The following is a 7,028-nucleotide window of genomic DNA, read 5'->3' as shown; positions in this document are numbered from 1 at the left end:
AAATATGTGTCTCTAATATGGTCATACATTGGGCAGGACGTTAGGAAGTTCAGCTCAGTTTCCACCTCATTTTGTGGGCAGTGTGCACATAGTCTGTCTTCTCTTGAGAGCCAGGTCTGCCTACGGCGTCCTTTCTCAATAGCAAGGCTATGATTACTGAGTCTGTACATAGTCAAAGCTTTCCTTAAGTTTGGGTCAGTCACAGGGGTCAGGTATTCTGCCACTGTGGACTCTCTGTTTAGGGCCAAATAGCATTCTAGTTTGCTCAGTTTTTTTGATAACTCTTTCCAATGTGTCAAGTAATTGTCTTTTTGTTTTCTCATGATTTGGTTGGGTCTAATTGTGTTGCTGTCCTGGGGCTCTGTGGGGTGTGTTTGTGTTTGTGAACAGAGCCCCAGGACCAGCTTGCTTAGGGGACTCTTCTCCAGGTTCATATCGCTGTACAGTTGTGGCCAAAAGTTTTGAGAATGACACAAATATTAATTTCCACAAAGTTTGCTGCTTCAGTGTCTTTAGATATTTTGTCAGATGTTACTATGGAATACTGAAGTATAATTACAAGCATTTCATAAGTGTCAAAGGCTTTTTTTGACAATTACATGAGGTTTTGGCCCTTCTTTTTCAAGACCTCTGCAAACCGCCCTGGCATGCTGTCAATTAACTTCTGGGCCACATCCTGACTGATGGCAGCCCATTCTTGCATAATCAATGCTTGGAGTTTGTCAGAATTTGTGGGTTTTTGTTTGTCCACCCACCTCTTGGGGATTGACCACAAGTTCTCAATGGGATTAAGGTCTGGGGAGTTTCCTGGCCATGGACCCAAAATATCGATGTTTTGTTCCCCAAGCTCTTAGTTATCACTTTCACCTCATGGCAAGGTGCTCCGTCATGCTGGAAAAGGCATTGTTCATCACCAAACTCTTCCTGGATGGTTGGGAGAAGTTGCTCTCGGAGGATGTGTTGGTACCATTCTTTATTCATGGCTGTGTTCTTAGGCAAAATTGTGAGTGAGCCCACTCCCTTGGCTGAGAAGCAACCCCACACATGAATGGTCTCAGGATACTTTACTGTTGGCATGACACAGGACTGATGGTAGCGCTCACCTTGTCTTCTCCGTACAAGCTTTTTTTCGGATGCCCCAAACAATCGTAAAGGGGATTCATCAGAGAAAATGACTTTACCCCAGTCCTCAGCAGTCCAATCCCTGTACCTTTTGCAGAATATCAGTCTGTCCCTGATGTTTTTCCTGTAGAGAAGTGGCTTCTTTGCTGCCCTTCTTGACACCAGGCCATCCTCCAAAAGTCTTTGCCTCACTGTGCGTGCAGATGCACTCACACCTGCCTGCTGCCATTCTTGAGCAAGCTCTGTACTGGTGGTGCCCCGATCCCGCAGCTGAATCAACTTTAGGAGACGGTTCTGGTGCTTGCTGGACTTTCTTGGGCACCCTGAAGCCTTCTTCACAACAATTGAACCGCTCTCCTTGAAGTTCTTGATGATGCGAGAAATGGTTGATTTAGGTGCAATCTAACTGGCAGTAATATCCTTGCCTGTGAAGCCCTTTTTGTGCAAAGCAATGATGATGGCACGTGTTTCCTTGCAGGTAACCATGGTTGACAGAGGAAGAACAATGATTCCAAGCACCACCCTCCTTTTGAAGCTTCCAGTCTGTTATTCAAACTCAATCAGAGGATATTTTTTGCAGAATTCTGCATGCAGAGTCTCAATTTGGTGTTTGTCCTATTTTGTGAATTCTTGGTTGGTGAGCGGACCCCAGACCTCATAAACATAAAGGGCAATGGGTTCTATAACTGATTCAAGTATTTTTAGCCAGATCCTAATTGGTATGTCAAATTTTATGTTCCTTTTGATGGCACAGAATGCCCTTCTTGCCTTGTCTCTCAGATCGTTCACAGCTTTGTGGAAGTTACTTGTGGTGCGGATGTTTAGGCCAAGGTATGTATAGTTTTTTGTGTGCTCTAGGGCAACGGTGTCTAGATGGAATTTGTATTCGTAGTCCTGGCGACTGGACCTTTTTTGGAACACCATTATTATGGTCTTAATGAGATTTACTGTCAGCGCCCAGGTTTGACAGAATCTGTGCAGAAGATCTAGATGCTGCTGTAGGCCCTCCTTGGTTGGTGACAGAAGCACCAGATCATCAGCAAACAGTAGACATTTGACTTCAGATTCTAGTAGGGTCTCTATCTCTCTCTCTCTCTCTCTCTCTCTCTCTCTCTCTCTCTCTCTCTCTCTCTCTCTCTCTCTCTCTCTCTCTCTCTCTCTCTCTCTCTCTCTCTCTCTCTCTCTCTCTCTCTCTCTCTCTCTCTCTCTCTCACTCTCACTCTCTCTCTCTTTGTCTCTGTCTCTCTCCCGCTGTCTCTCTGTCTCTGTCTCTCTCTTTCCCTCTCGTTCTCTCTCTATCCCTCTCTTTCCCTCGCTTTGCTCTCTCTCTTACTCTCTCTCTGTCTAATACTCTCTCTCGCTCTCTCCCTTTCAGTCTGTCTCTCTGTCTCTCTCTCTGTCTCCCTCTATCTCTCTCCCTCCGTCTCTTTCCCTCTTTCTCTCTCTATCCCTCTCTTTCCTTCACTTTGCTCTCTCTCTCTCTCTCTCTCACTCTCGCTCTGTCTCTCTCTTTCCCTCTTTCTCTCTCTATCGCTCTCTTTCCCTAGCTTTTTCAAGCTCTTTTCCATGCACTTTCGATGAATCTCCCGCATGTCGAAATTCACGCTACAGCGACAAGACTATCAGACGATGAGACGATGACGCGTTGAGACAACAAGCAGGTTGATAGAATAGAGAGAGCGAGAGAGAGAGAGACGGGGCGTGCTGACACGCGCTGGATGAGAGTGTCAGTAGAGGAGGAACGGTGCCGTCTAATAAGACAATAGGATGTAATATTAAGAGAAACTGACTGGTAGATGTACTGGACGGTATATGCTGTGCGTCAAGGGTTGTCTGACTCCACAGATGATAGTCTGGAGTTGCTTTTCCCCCTTTTCCTCTGGACTGAACTGAAACAGAGGAGAAGAGGCTATTGAGATGCATCCTTTTTTTAATAGGCGTCAAGCGTCACCCCTGGTACGACATGAATCTCACTAGATGGCGATGTTTGTTGTCAAAGAGAAGAGCTACTGAAACATTACATTGACTCCATGCTGAAACACAGAAAAAGGGAGTTACTGTGATACATTCCAAACCATACTCAAAATTGTATCAAATGTGACTCACCTCATTGCTAGACTCAGATATAGCGATTTCATATCCATTAGAGCACACCGTGGCATAAACATTGCCTTTAATTGATTTAACTGGGTCTAATTGGGTTCCACTGATTGATTCTTTTGATTTTCCAATTGAAGTAAAGCATGAACAATACACAGAAACCCTACGGAAGAAAACTTAGTTACACTGTGATTGTGTGGTGATTTTGCACTGAAAGTCATTTCTTATAGATAGACGGACGGGCGGGCGGGCGGGCGGGCGGACGGACGGACAGAAAGATAGACAGACAGACAGACAGATAGATGGACGGACGGGTGGGCGGCCGGGTGTGCTGGCGGCGGGTGGGCGGACAGAAAGACAGACAGACAGACAGACAGACGGATGGACGGACGGACGAACGGACGGACGGTCGGGCGGGCGTGCTGCGGGTGGGTGGGTGGGTGGACGGACAGACAGACAGATAGACAGACAGATGGATGGATGGGGAGCAGCAATAGTCAGACGTTGGCTCTGCAAGTTCAACTGACCATCGATAAGCTGTCGCCTGTCAACACTAGGTCTGCGGCAGAAAGTGACAACTGGACTGTAAGGTTCGGAGTGGGGTGTGTTCTTCCACATGTGTATGTGGGGAGGGGGCAGGGGGGAGGAGAGGGCATATTATCTTCCAGCTTGTTGTCAGCTTCTCTGTACTCTTGAGACGTACTGTAGTTAACAGCAAAAGGTATTTTCAGTAACAGCTATAGGGATATTATAGTACAGTATGGTAACAGCTTTAGGGATATTATAAAACAGTATAGTAACTGCTATAGGTATAGGTATGGTATAGTATAGTAACAGATATTGGTATAGTATGGTAACAGCTATATGTATAGTATAGTACAGTATAGTAACAGCTATTGGTATAGTATGGTAACATCTATATGTATAGTATAGTACAGTATAGTAACAGCTATTGGTATAGTATGGTAACAGCTATATGTATAGTATAGTATAGTATAGTAACAGCTATAGGTATATTATAGCACAGTATAGTAACAGCTATAGGTATAGTATAGTACAGTATAGTAACAGCTATTGGTATAGTATGGTAACAGCTATATGTATAATATAGTAGAGTATAGTATAGTAACAGCTATAGGTATATTATAGCACAGTATAGTAACAGCTATAGGTATATTATAGCACAGTATAGTAACAGCTATAGGTATATTATAGCACAGTATAGTAACAGCTATAGGGAACGTATAGTACAGTATAGTAACAGTTAAAGGTATAGTATAATATGGTGACATCTGTAGGCATAGTATAGTATAGTAACGGCTATATGTGTATTATAGTACAGTATAGTAACGGCTATATGTATAGTATAGTACAGTATAGTAACATATATAGGTATAGTATAGTAACAGCTATAGGTATATTATAGTATAGCAACAGCTATCGGTAAGGTATAGTACAGTATAGTAACAGCTATAGGTATAGTATAGTATAGTAACCGCTATAGGTATAGCACAGTATAGTATAGTAACAGCTATAGGTATATTATAGTATAGCAACAGCTATCGGTAAGGTATAGTACAGTATAGTAACAGCTATAGGTATAGCATAGTATAGTAACCGCTATAGGTATAGCACCGTGTAGTATAGTATATTAAAGTGTAGTAACAGCTATAGGTATAGTATATTGCAGTATAGTAACAGCTATATGTATAGTATAGTACAGTATAGTAACATATATAGGTATAGTATAGTACAGTATAGTAACAGCTATAGGTATATTATAGTATAGCAACAGCTACCGGTAAGGTATAGTACAGTATAGTAACAGCTATAGGTATAGTATAGTATAGTAACTGCTATAGGTATAGCACAGTATAGTATAGTATATTAAAGTGTAGTAACAGCTATAGGTATAGTATATTGCAGTATAGTAACAGCTATATGTATAGTATAGTACAGTATAGTAACATATATAGGTATAGTATAGTACAGTATAGTAACAGCTATAGGTATATTATAGTATAGCAACAGCTACCGGTAAGGTATAGTACAGTATAGTAACAGCTATAGGTATAGTATAGTATAGTAACTGCTATAGGTATAGCACAGTATAGTATAGTATATTAAAGTGTAGTAACAGCTATAGGTATAGTATATTGCAGTATAGTAACAGCTATATGGATAGTATAGTACAGTATAGTAACTGCTATAGGTATAGGTATAGTATAGTATAGTAACATCTATTGGTACAGTATAGTACGGTATAGTAACAGCTATAGGTATATTATAGTACAGTATAGTAACATATATAGGTATAGTATAGTACAGTATAGTAACAGCTATAGGTATAGTATAGTACAGTATAGTAACAGCCATAGGTATAGTATAGTACAGTATAGTAACAGCTATAGGTATAGCGCAGTATAGTGCAGTAACAGCTATATGTATAGTATAGTACAGTATAGTAACATATATAGGTATAGTATAGTACAGTATAGTAACAGCTATAGGTATATTATAGTATAGCAACAGCTATCGGTAAGGTATAGTACAGTATAGTAACAGCTATAGGCATAGCGCAGTATAGTATAGTAACAGCTATATGTATAGTATAGTACAGTATAGTAACATATATAGGTATAGTATAGTACAGTATAGTAACAGCTATAGGTATATTATAGTATAGCAACAGCTATCGGTAAGGTATAGTACAGTATAGTAACAGCTATTAGTATAGTATAGTAACCGCTATAGGTATAGCACAGTGTAGTATAGTATATTAACGTGTAGTAACAACTATAGGTATAGTATATTGCAGTATAGTAACAGCTATATGGATGTTATAGTACAGTATAGTAACTGCTATAGGTATAGGTATAGTATAGTATAGTAACATCTATTGGTACAGTATAGTACGGTATAGTAACAGCTATAGGTATATTATTGTGCAGTATAGTAACAGCTATATGTGTGTATTAGTATAGTATAGTACAGTATAGTAACAGCTATAGGTATAGCGCAGTATAGTATAGTGACAGCTATAGGTATATTATAGTATAGCAACAGCTATCGGTAAGGTATAGTACAGTATAGTAACAGCTATAGGTATAGTATAGTATAGTAACCGCTATAGGTATAGCACAGTGTAGTATAGTATATTGACGTGTAGTAACAGCTATAGGTATAGTATATTGCAGTATAGTAACAGCTATATGGATATTATAGTACAGTATAGTAACTGCTATAGGTATATTATAGTACAGTATAGTAACTGCTATAGATATAGGTATAGTATAGTATAGTAACATCTATTGGTATAGTACGGTTTAGTAACAGCTATAGGTATATTATAGTACAGTATAGTAACTGCTATAGGTATAGGTATAGTATAGTATAGTAACATCTATTGGTATAGTACGGTATAGTAACAGCTATAGGTATATTATAGTATAGTAACATCTATAGGTATAGTACAGCATAGCAACGGCTATACACATGTTTTAGTGTAGTGTAGTATAGTATATTATAGTAGAGTAACAGCAAGAGGTGTAGTATTGTGCGGTATAGTAACAGCTAAATGTATGTTTTAGTATGACATAGTATAGTATAGTGGAGTAACATCCAGATATATATTATTGTGCAGTATAGTAACAGCTATATATGTGTATTAGTATAGTATAATATAGTATAGTATGGTGGAGTAACATCCAGATGTATAGTAGCAGCTATATGCATGTTTTAGTATAGTATAGTATAGTTGAGTAACATCTAGAGGTATAGTATATCACAGTATAGTAACAGCTAGA

The 7,028-nt window shown here is 39.5% G+C and overlaps 1 long non-coding RNA gene across 1 annotated transcript in view; it reads right to left on the bottom strand.

Annotated features, from left to right (window-relative positions):
- Window positions 1-7,028, bottom strand: part of LOC129816515 (uncharacterized) — a 69,617-nt gene that overhangs the window by 38,142 nt on the left and 24,447 nt on the right. The window contains exon 2 of the long non-coding RNA XR_008753569.1: window positions 2,913-3,011. This is a non-coding gene — a long non-coding RNA (uncharacterized LOC129816515). The remainder of the gene's footprint in view (window positions 1-2,912; window positions 3,012-7,028) is intronic.

This window comes from Salvelinus fontinalis, chromosome 1 (assembly GCF_029448725.1).
Source record: "Salvelinus fontinalis isolate EN_2023a chromosome 1, ASM2944872v1, whole genome shotgun sequence".
Taxonomy (NCBI): Eukaryota; Metazoa; Chordata; class Actinopteri; order Salmoniformes; family Salmonidae; genus Salvelinus; species Salvelinus fontinalis.
This window is presented reverse-complemented; position numbering and strand designations above follow the sequence as displayed.